At 31.3% G+C, this 9,187-nt stretch overlaps 1 protein-coding gene across 1 annotated transcript in view; it reads left to right on the top strand.

Annotated features, from left to right (window-relative positions):
- Positions 1-1,917: 1,917 nt before the first annotated feature.
- The window catches only part of svp (COUP transcription factor 2), an 82,087-nt gene continuing 74,817 nt past the window's right edge, over positions 1,918-9,187 (top strand). The window contains exon 1 of the mRNA XM_085208307.1: positions 1,918-2,007. The gene's annotated coding sequence lies outside the window, so the exon portion shown is untranslated. The remainder of the gene's footprint in view (positions 2,008-9,187) is intronic.

Here is a 9,187-nt window from a genome sequence, read left to right as displayed (position 1 = left end):
GCAATACTTCCAGAATTCGGCGGAGAGAATTCTCCTTAATAAATATCATTTCGAAATATTAATATAAAGCAAATCTTTAAAATTCGTATAATTTAAATAAATTTCTAAACTATAACTAATAGTCTAATACACAATGCTCTACTAAATAACTGTACTTTAGGAAATATATTGTTAATTGTCTTATAAAAAGTTATAAAACGTTTCTCCAATCGCATGTTATTCATAAATTACTATAAATCGTGAAAAATTACCATATTTTTCGGTATTTTCATATAAAAACGTTGAAACACGTCGTACGCGCAGTGAAGTCGCGCGGTGAATGCGCGGGAGTGGCGTTCAACGCCCCGCCCACTCACGCCCCGCATCTAGATCATTGTTAATGAGATATTAGTAGTTTTTTTTTATAGAAAAATCCATTTTTTTTGTTTTGGTTTTGATTTTCAACATATATTTCGTTAGAAAATTTGATATGGTATTAGTTTTTGAGTTTTTTTATAATTAATTAATTTGGAGTAAAATTACTTTTTGCAAAGTGATTGCGGCAAAATAGTTATATTAGTAAGTTTATCATTACTTGTAAGTTAGTCAATTTCATGGTATTATCAATATTCCATTCCAAAATAACTTATAAAGCGTAGAAAATAAGCTGTATCAATTAGCAAATATACATCTATCTGTACGTCACTGACTTCAAGACTTTAAAGTATAATAATTTATAAATACCACGACTTCAATTTCATTGAAAGTAATGGATATACAATAAAGAAATAAGAATAATAAAAATTTACATTAAAACTTAAAAATATTAAATATAAAAGACAATAATTTCAAAACCATAACCAACACCGATATTTATTATAAAAAAAAATAACATAACATTGGAGAATTATCATTATTATAAAAAAAAAACATATAAATACCTAAAATATAATATAATAAAAAAATTAATCCTTAACAAAAAAAAATTCAAAAAACTGAAATCCATTAGTTTCAGCATTTCTATCTAGCCGGTACGTCTCAAGGATAGCGTCTATGTTAACATTGCGGTAGGTAGCGCAGAAATATGGACGTCGGAAAGTTGATACAAAGTAGGATTTTCAAGTACCGTTGCAATGCAAATGGTCTAGTTTTGTTAGGATATTTATTTGGTTATTTTTTTTGTATTTAGTACAAATTAGTTAAGTTTGTAATTTATATGAAATAAACATTTACATATATTTTTAGTTTATCTATGAACGTCATTTTATTTTACAATTATCGTTAAATTTTAATATGTGCAAATAAATGTAATTACATTTTATATTATTTACAATTTATTTAAATAAATTGATAAACACTTATAAAATTAAATAAATAATTATTTAAAATCAATAAACTATCTATCAAACATCTTATCTAATAACATCGCGCAACAAAAAAACTAAACCGTTACAAAAATTTATTACAAAACAACAATAAAACTCAACTCTACAACTCTACATACAAAAAAAATCTCTAACAAAACATAATTTTCTTGCTAACGCTACCCATTTCCCCCTATGGGTGGGGGGTCGTGGCGGGGCCTTGCTCTGCCCCCGGGCCACCGGGCCAATAGCGAACCGTCGTGCCCCGACCTGAGTTCAGTCGCGATTCCACTGCGACCCTTGACACACGCGCCACCGCGTTCTCTACATTCGATCTGAACCGGCATCATCACGCACGGCGCGCTAGTTTACGGAGGGGCCCCGGGGCTTTGCCCTCCGAGGGCCTCTGACCTCCCACCCCTGGAGCTAGGCTTCAGGAACAGCTGGAGAGAGGATGAGCTGCTGCCGTCTACCCCGGCGAGTCAGGCCGCGTCGACGCAAAGCGGATCTTCCGCAACAGATAAGGGACAGAACGTGGAGTGCGTCGTTTGCGGTGATAAGTCCTCCGGGAAACACTATGGCCAGTTTACGTGTGAGGGTATGTAATGCCAGTGCAAGTTTCAGTGGTTTCTGTGCTGTGTTTTTTGTGTTTTCTGTGCTTGAGGTTATTGTGTTTTTTATAGTTTCGGATGATTAGTTGTTAGATTTTGTGCGAAATTCGTATTTTTCTTGTTTGTAGGTAAGATAGGATTAAATTAGGGTAGAGCCAAAATATAAATTAAGTTCTAAGTAGAACTAAGTTCAAAATAAAGGTAGATTTTAGGCGTTTTATTAAAAACTTTCAAATTCAAGTTAGGAAAGTGAAAAATAAAACAATGAATTGATGAATTCACGAGATACACATATATTTTTTTCTATTAGTTAAGCAAAATATTTTGAAAAGCTATACAATCAAAATAATAATTTTCTAGCAAATATATAACTTAATTATATAAAAAAATACTATCTAAAATATTTTCAAAGTGCAAAACGGTCTAGTGCCAAAATCCTTAAAATTAGCATAAGCCCCAAAAAAAATTATCTAAAAGTCTAAAAAATATTTTTTACAACTTTTTCAATTAAATAGTTCAAAATAATAATAATGATAAAACAATTTGATTTAAAAACTTAATTGCTTCTAATGAGAATGCAACAAGACAATGTTTTCACAAACTGCCTAACTAAAGATAAGGGGGGATCTCTCATTTTTATGCAAATCAACCGCTATATCACTTACTGTACTGACCTTTTACTTTGTAACATGACTTTTAGGACATTTATAGTTGATATTTAGGTTTTTTAAGTAAAAAAAATACATACCTACATATATATTTTAAAACCGTATTTAAATAAATATTATTTTCAATAAAATCAACAAAAATTATAAATGAAAATTAAGTTTTCGACCATTTTTAATGTTTTTAAGTTTAGTAAAACTACGCACGAACTACCTTGGCACTTTCGTTAATTAAAATTTGCATTTTTTGTGATTAATTAAATTGTAGGTAATACATATTAAACGTGATTCGTAAGAAAATTACGCAAAATCTTATGCAATAGGAATATATGAGGAACAAGGTACGAAAGGAAAATTAATACCTAAATCCCATTGAGCATAGTTACAAAAAACTTTCGCTTCGCTTTTTTCTCATTAAAAATTAATATGGCATTACAGATAGGAAAATCAGGTTAATTTTACTTACCTTTAATAAAGAATAATTTAGATACGAAGTAAAGATTGCTTATGAATAGTGAATACTCCATTAAAATTACTGCTTATAGCGAATAAACAAACAACTAATTAAATCTATGCGAGATTACTAGTTTCATGGCAATTTTGTTATTAATTGTAATGGAACCTTAATGATTCAATAGTTAGAGTAAGTTAGATGTAAAATAGCGGGAGTTCGATTCTGTGACGTTTGATATGAGATTTTTTTTATTTGAAGGCATATCGGTATTATTTTATAGTAATGATTGGAGTTTATAAAGCTTATGTCTTCTGTTTTTAAAAAGATAGGTAAAAATAAACCAGTGTTAAGACACTCTTTTCTCCATAAAACAATTGTTTATTTTCATGGCATATATGTTCGTTTTCTGTTTAATTTATATATTTAAGTATTCTTTTGATGACCTAGTAACGTAGGGGTTATTATCTTAAATATATTTTAATCATTACTTTAAATTTTACTATTCAATTACTAGTTTTAATTAAATTAAAAACAAAGGAATATTGAAAAAAGGAAAATACCTTGTAACTAAATACCATCGACAGCTAATAACAAGTTAGGTCTTAAAGTAATTAGTAGAGATAGCCTTAGTGATAAAAATGTGAATGACGCCCTGGGAACTTGGCGGTTTCTCTGCTGTGCTTACACAGAAATAAGATAATTAAAAGAGAAAAAAAATAATCGCGATACATTTTTAAAGATACTTTCACTATATTAACCTAAGTTGCAACATTTTACTATACGATTTAAACTCTTGTATAGATTATAATGACACTGAAGTAAAATTTTAATAAAGACATAATTTTTCAATTACCTACTTCAAAATTATTTTTAAATTACATGTATTAACAAAATATAAAAAAATATATACTATAGTTATTACTGACGGTCTTGTTGAAATTGTATTCTGTTGTATGAATTTCGCGATATATCCCGCACACAGCAAGGTAGGCAGAGGGAACCTCGTGTTAAGACACTTCGTACCCCAAAAAAACCATATTATTTAAAACATTCGAGTTTGAATAGTAGCGTTTAGTTCCGCTATCAACGTCTCCTCGGTCAAAAATATATTCAAATAAGGAAAGAAACGCTAATCTTTATAGATAAAATCGAAAGGTCACTCACTCATCACGAAATCTCAGAGACTACAAGTGTTAGGAATCTCAAATTTTGCATAGGAGTTACTTATAGGACGTAGGTGCTCGCTAAGACGGGAATTTGCAATATTCGACTTCTAAGGGGTTGTTTGTGGGGTCAAAAGTTTGTATGAAACTTCGTTACTACAAATGCTAGGAGTCTCAAATTTTGCATAGACGTCACTAGGACGTAGCCATGGAGACAGAAATTAATAATAACATAGTTCACGCGGGTGAAACCGCGAGCGGGCCGCTGGTTTTGCATAAGACATTCACTATGTAAGTATATCATTGGGTGTATAAAAGTAACTTTATTCATATAACCTGCGAGGAGCCCTGACCTCGGCACGTTAGAGGTGCACTTCTTAATGTAACACTTACGCACTAAACGGTTTATATTACAAAAGGAAAGGATTTTGCATATCTTTATTGTTTATAATATTATGTGGGCTTAGAATAGGGTTGTCGTTGATTTTATGTCAATTTTGCGTGTTTTTTTGGTGCTGGGTAGGTAATGGGAACCTAGTGTTAAGACATTCCGGTTCCTATTTTCCGACGAATCGTGGAAGCATTGCCTGTGTTCAATATTTCATTTTCTCGAGTAGGAATCGAACTCGCAACCTGTCGCGTTGTGGTATGTTACAAAAAAAATTGCAAAAAAGCTAAGGAAAAAAATTAGTATGAAATCCCAAAAAGAAAAACAAATTATTCAATAAATTGTTATATAATTATACTCTATAAAATATAAAGAAAATGGTGTTGATGGAAGCTTGCTTTGAGCTTCCGTCGGTTCCAATATAAGGGACGATACAAATACAAACATTTGAAACTTAAAATTATTAATATTAAAATCATTAATATAAGTGACTGTAACGCGACAGTTCTAGTATCGAATGGAAGGAATGAATTATTATTACTATTTTCATTTTTTTCACTCTGGCAACAAATACAATACGCAATGCCCCGAAATTTTGGGCCACGGAGTGTCTTAACATTACGTTCCCTCTGCCTACTCTGCTGTGTGCGGAATACAGTATGAAACTGATTTTTAAGTAAAAAAAAACAATTAGTCTGATAGTATGGTCATTGACTTCCGTACTGAAATAAAGCTCTATAAAGAAGTTTTGATTTTTATATTTATTTGTACCTTGTTCTATCAGTGTCTTAAAATTCCGTCACTCACTGTCTCGAATGCGGGAAACGGAGAACTGAGTGTCTTAACTACCGGACTACTTGATTGTCTAGAGTAAAAATTATTGCATTCCGTTTTGTAATATAACCAATGAAATATAAGATCGTATTATTTAAAACAGTGGATATTATTTAAACCATCGTAGCACAGTGTTTAACTACTTCTTCTCATTCGTAAATGCGATAGCTATAGGTTCTGATCTGAGAAGTGCAACGTTAAGTTACGGCACTCAACACACAATATCTCGATTGCCCGCGGAGAAAGAACAGAGTGTCTTAACATCACTCTCTGCTTTTTAAACAGGAAAAATTGTAAAGCTATTCATTTTACAACATAAATTTCCTTCACACTTTCTATTAAACTAACACATTATAGCTAGAAGCCGATTAAAAAAATGAGGTCATAAAATGAAAAAAAAAAATAAGAATGTTGGCGCCATACCATTTTTTCTCATTAATCTATCCATTCATTAATTACACCACTGATAATCTGCGGCGTTTGACCACAGAGGTCTATATATAGATCTACGAGAATATGGTCAAAATTATTTTATTGAATATCAAACTAATTTCTTTTATCGCTTCTATGGCGCCAAATAGGTCGCGACATTTTTTTTCTAATCTTTGTATATTTATTTATTTATACTTGAGTAGAGTTTATTTGTACTGGTGTATGGATTTTGTATGGAAATTTTGATGTTGAATTAGTTAGTAGAAGTGTATTTTAAATGGTTACTTTTAATTGGAAGATATGATTAAGTCAAGCTAAGCTTTTGAGATAAATTTGATGTTATCTTTATAAAGTTTAGTTCCTTTTTTTTGTTTCACTTCACAGAGGGAACCTAGTGTTAGAACACTCCGTTAACCACTTTCTTCCAAACTTTCAAGTCTTTTACCAATATGTTATTTTACATTATTTTATTAGCTAATACGCGTTACGTGATAACAGCTACCGCCATCATCTAAATTGTACTTTGCAAAAGTCCAAATACTACAAAATAAATAGTTATCATAGAAAATTGTAAGTAATGTTACAGCTACTAGTTTAAAAACCGAGGCCGTTGTGGTACAATGGCCAACGTCCGGCTGTAAACGCGACAGTCCTGGGTTCCATTCCCACTCGGGGCAATGAATTATTTATATTATCTTGTTCTCGTAATAAAACAAAGCGCGTTGAGTTTTACGAATTCCAACACTCATGGACACTAGGTTCCTTCTACCCTACCCTGCTAAAAATCGTGAAGCTGTTTTTCTTTTACTATTCAAAAATCTTACAAATATTGCATATTAAATCCCAAAAACGTAAAAAAAACCCAAAAGAACCGTAAACACCATGACAATTACCATAATACGAGTGTATCGATAAACTGCATTAGTGTCGCACCCATAAACTGTTATTTTCATGTCGACAAATACCCTTTATTAAGTTTTGGACCTCCCGCTGGTCAGATGCAACCTTGCCGTAATAAACGCCAGGCGAGGCTTGAAGGTGAATCGCTGTAAAACTTTACAATCGCTATAACGACAAGGTCCTAACGATGCGCCTTCTTTTGACTTAAATGCTCAGGCGCACGGATCGCAGTTGACACCTGCTTTTAATGATGTGATGAATTAAAACTGATTTATATCGACATTAATATTATGATACGTTTAATAATATATGTGGAGTGGCTTCCATATGTGAAGGTTGTAGGTTCAATTTATATTCTATTAATTTTTTTTGGCTAGTGGTTTTTTTTTTATTTATATTATAAAATAATAATCTGTGTAATTAAATATTTGTAATGAGAATAATTTACTTAACCCTAAAATAATCAAAGAACTATCTATATTTCAATTATTTCTTAAATATATCTCAACAATATTTCAAGTTTTTTATAACGTTGTTGTATTACAAAACCGTCAACACAACATTTTTATTACAATCAACAAAAAAAAACCATCAGAAGCATCAAAAGCTGTCACCAAAACTAATCTGACACTAAATTTCATCTGTCTCCAGCTATAAAGATTTAAATTTCGAACGAATACAAACGCTCAAATTAAACTAAGGTAGGTACGGAATTATCGATAGGACGCGTCACTACATCGGCTCTAACCGGCCAGTTTATGGTATGTTTTGTCCTCTATACCATGGCAGTTAACCCTATCTTTACGACCGCCTCTAAACATAAGTGTCTCTCCGAACTTATTTATTCTTATCTCATTCCACTTTTTAAATTGAATCTGTGACCGGCGCGTGTGTGGCGATCTCTTGCTACTAAAACTGTCAATAAACTACTCGATTTAAATGAATCATGGGTGCTTTAATGAAAATTTTGGATATTTAACGCGTTGTTTATGTGCGTGGCACAACACTAGTGAATGAGGTGAACCGAAAAATACGGTTTTCTTATAGTTTTGTCATTCTCGTTTGATATATAATTTGGTCAAAGCAGTTTCTAAACGCGAAAGTGTTTAAACATTGTTAAAGAGAACATAAATGGCATTTTAAGGTAAAAATTTTGCCAAAATGCCGAAATATTTATAAATATATACAGGTGCGGCGTAGAGTTCCACCACTCAACATACAAGGTCTTTAAAATAGGGCATTGCGTGGGGAACGGAGTAACTTAATTCTTAACTCTAGGTCACCTGTGCCTACCTTGCTAAACTGATAAAACTTTTAATCGGCTATTTTATATTATAGCCATTTCCCATGTGTAATTATTTAAGATGCGAAAGGTACCGTTGTTAACCTACATGAGGCATTAGATATATCATAAGAAAGTAAATAACAAAATGACTTTAGTACCTGAATAATAGAAACGGGGAACGGAGTGTCCTGACACTAGTTTTTGATGTGGCCCATTGTATAACAAACAAATGTGGGATACAGAGTGAAACTAAAAAATAATATAAGAGATCTAAAAAATAAAATCGTATCGTAATTTAATATAATGGAAATCTGTAAATATATACCTACGCTAAACGGAACAAGTTAATAATTATATGTTTTAATAAAAAAAATCGTATCATGAAGAGTAATTACTTAACTGTAGGTATTTCCATATAAAAAGGCAAGTCCTTGGTTTTTAATGTCTTATTGTTTAACTTAATTAAAATTCTTTAGAACACTGTATTTACAATATGTACATATAATTAGTGTATCGTATAATTATTAAATACAGTACCTTATTTGTAAAAATGATTTGCATATTAAAAATCTGTTTCAATATGTATACTTATTGGGATTCGAACCTACGTCCCTTTAATAGTAAATTTCGAACGGAATCGGAATCGAACCTACAACCTGACGCGTTCACAGTCACACGCTAGTACCCCTGCGCCACGACTGGCCTCAATTCTTATATTAAGTATATAAAAATGGTAAAATATTTTATTTCCTTATGTTTTTCTTTTTAACATAAAACTACTAAATTATATAATATTAAGTAGGTAACATTCGATAATTCACCTCGACAGGATCTACATTCTTAAGATCATTAAGCGCGTAATTTGTCATTAATCCTTGTCATTATTCCTTTGTGCCATAATGAAATGATTAAGGGAGTTATCAATGATGCTTTACTAATCTACTAGGTATACAATATACCTACCTATTTATATTCAAATTGTTTCTTCCAAAATAATTATAAAAGAATAATTCATATATTTCATTTCAAGATATTTAACAATAAAATTAACAAACCCACAGATCTTCCTTTTTTTTAAGAAAAAAAAACATAATTAAAAAATAATTTAAAAT

This window comes from Heliconius melpomene, chromosome 4 (assembly GCF_056956725.1).
Source record: "Heliconius melpomene rosina isolate 202511_hmr_F chromosome 4, ASM5695672v1, whole genome shotgun sequence".
Lineage (NCBI taxonomy): Eukaryota > Metazoa > Arthropoda > Insecta > Lepidoptera > Nymphalidae > Heliconius > Heliconius melpomene.
This window is presented reverse-complemented; position numbering and strand designations above follow the sequence as displayed.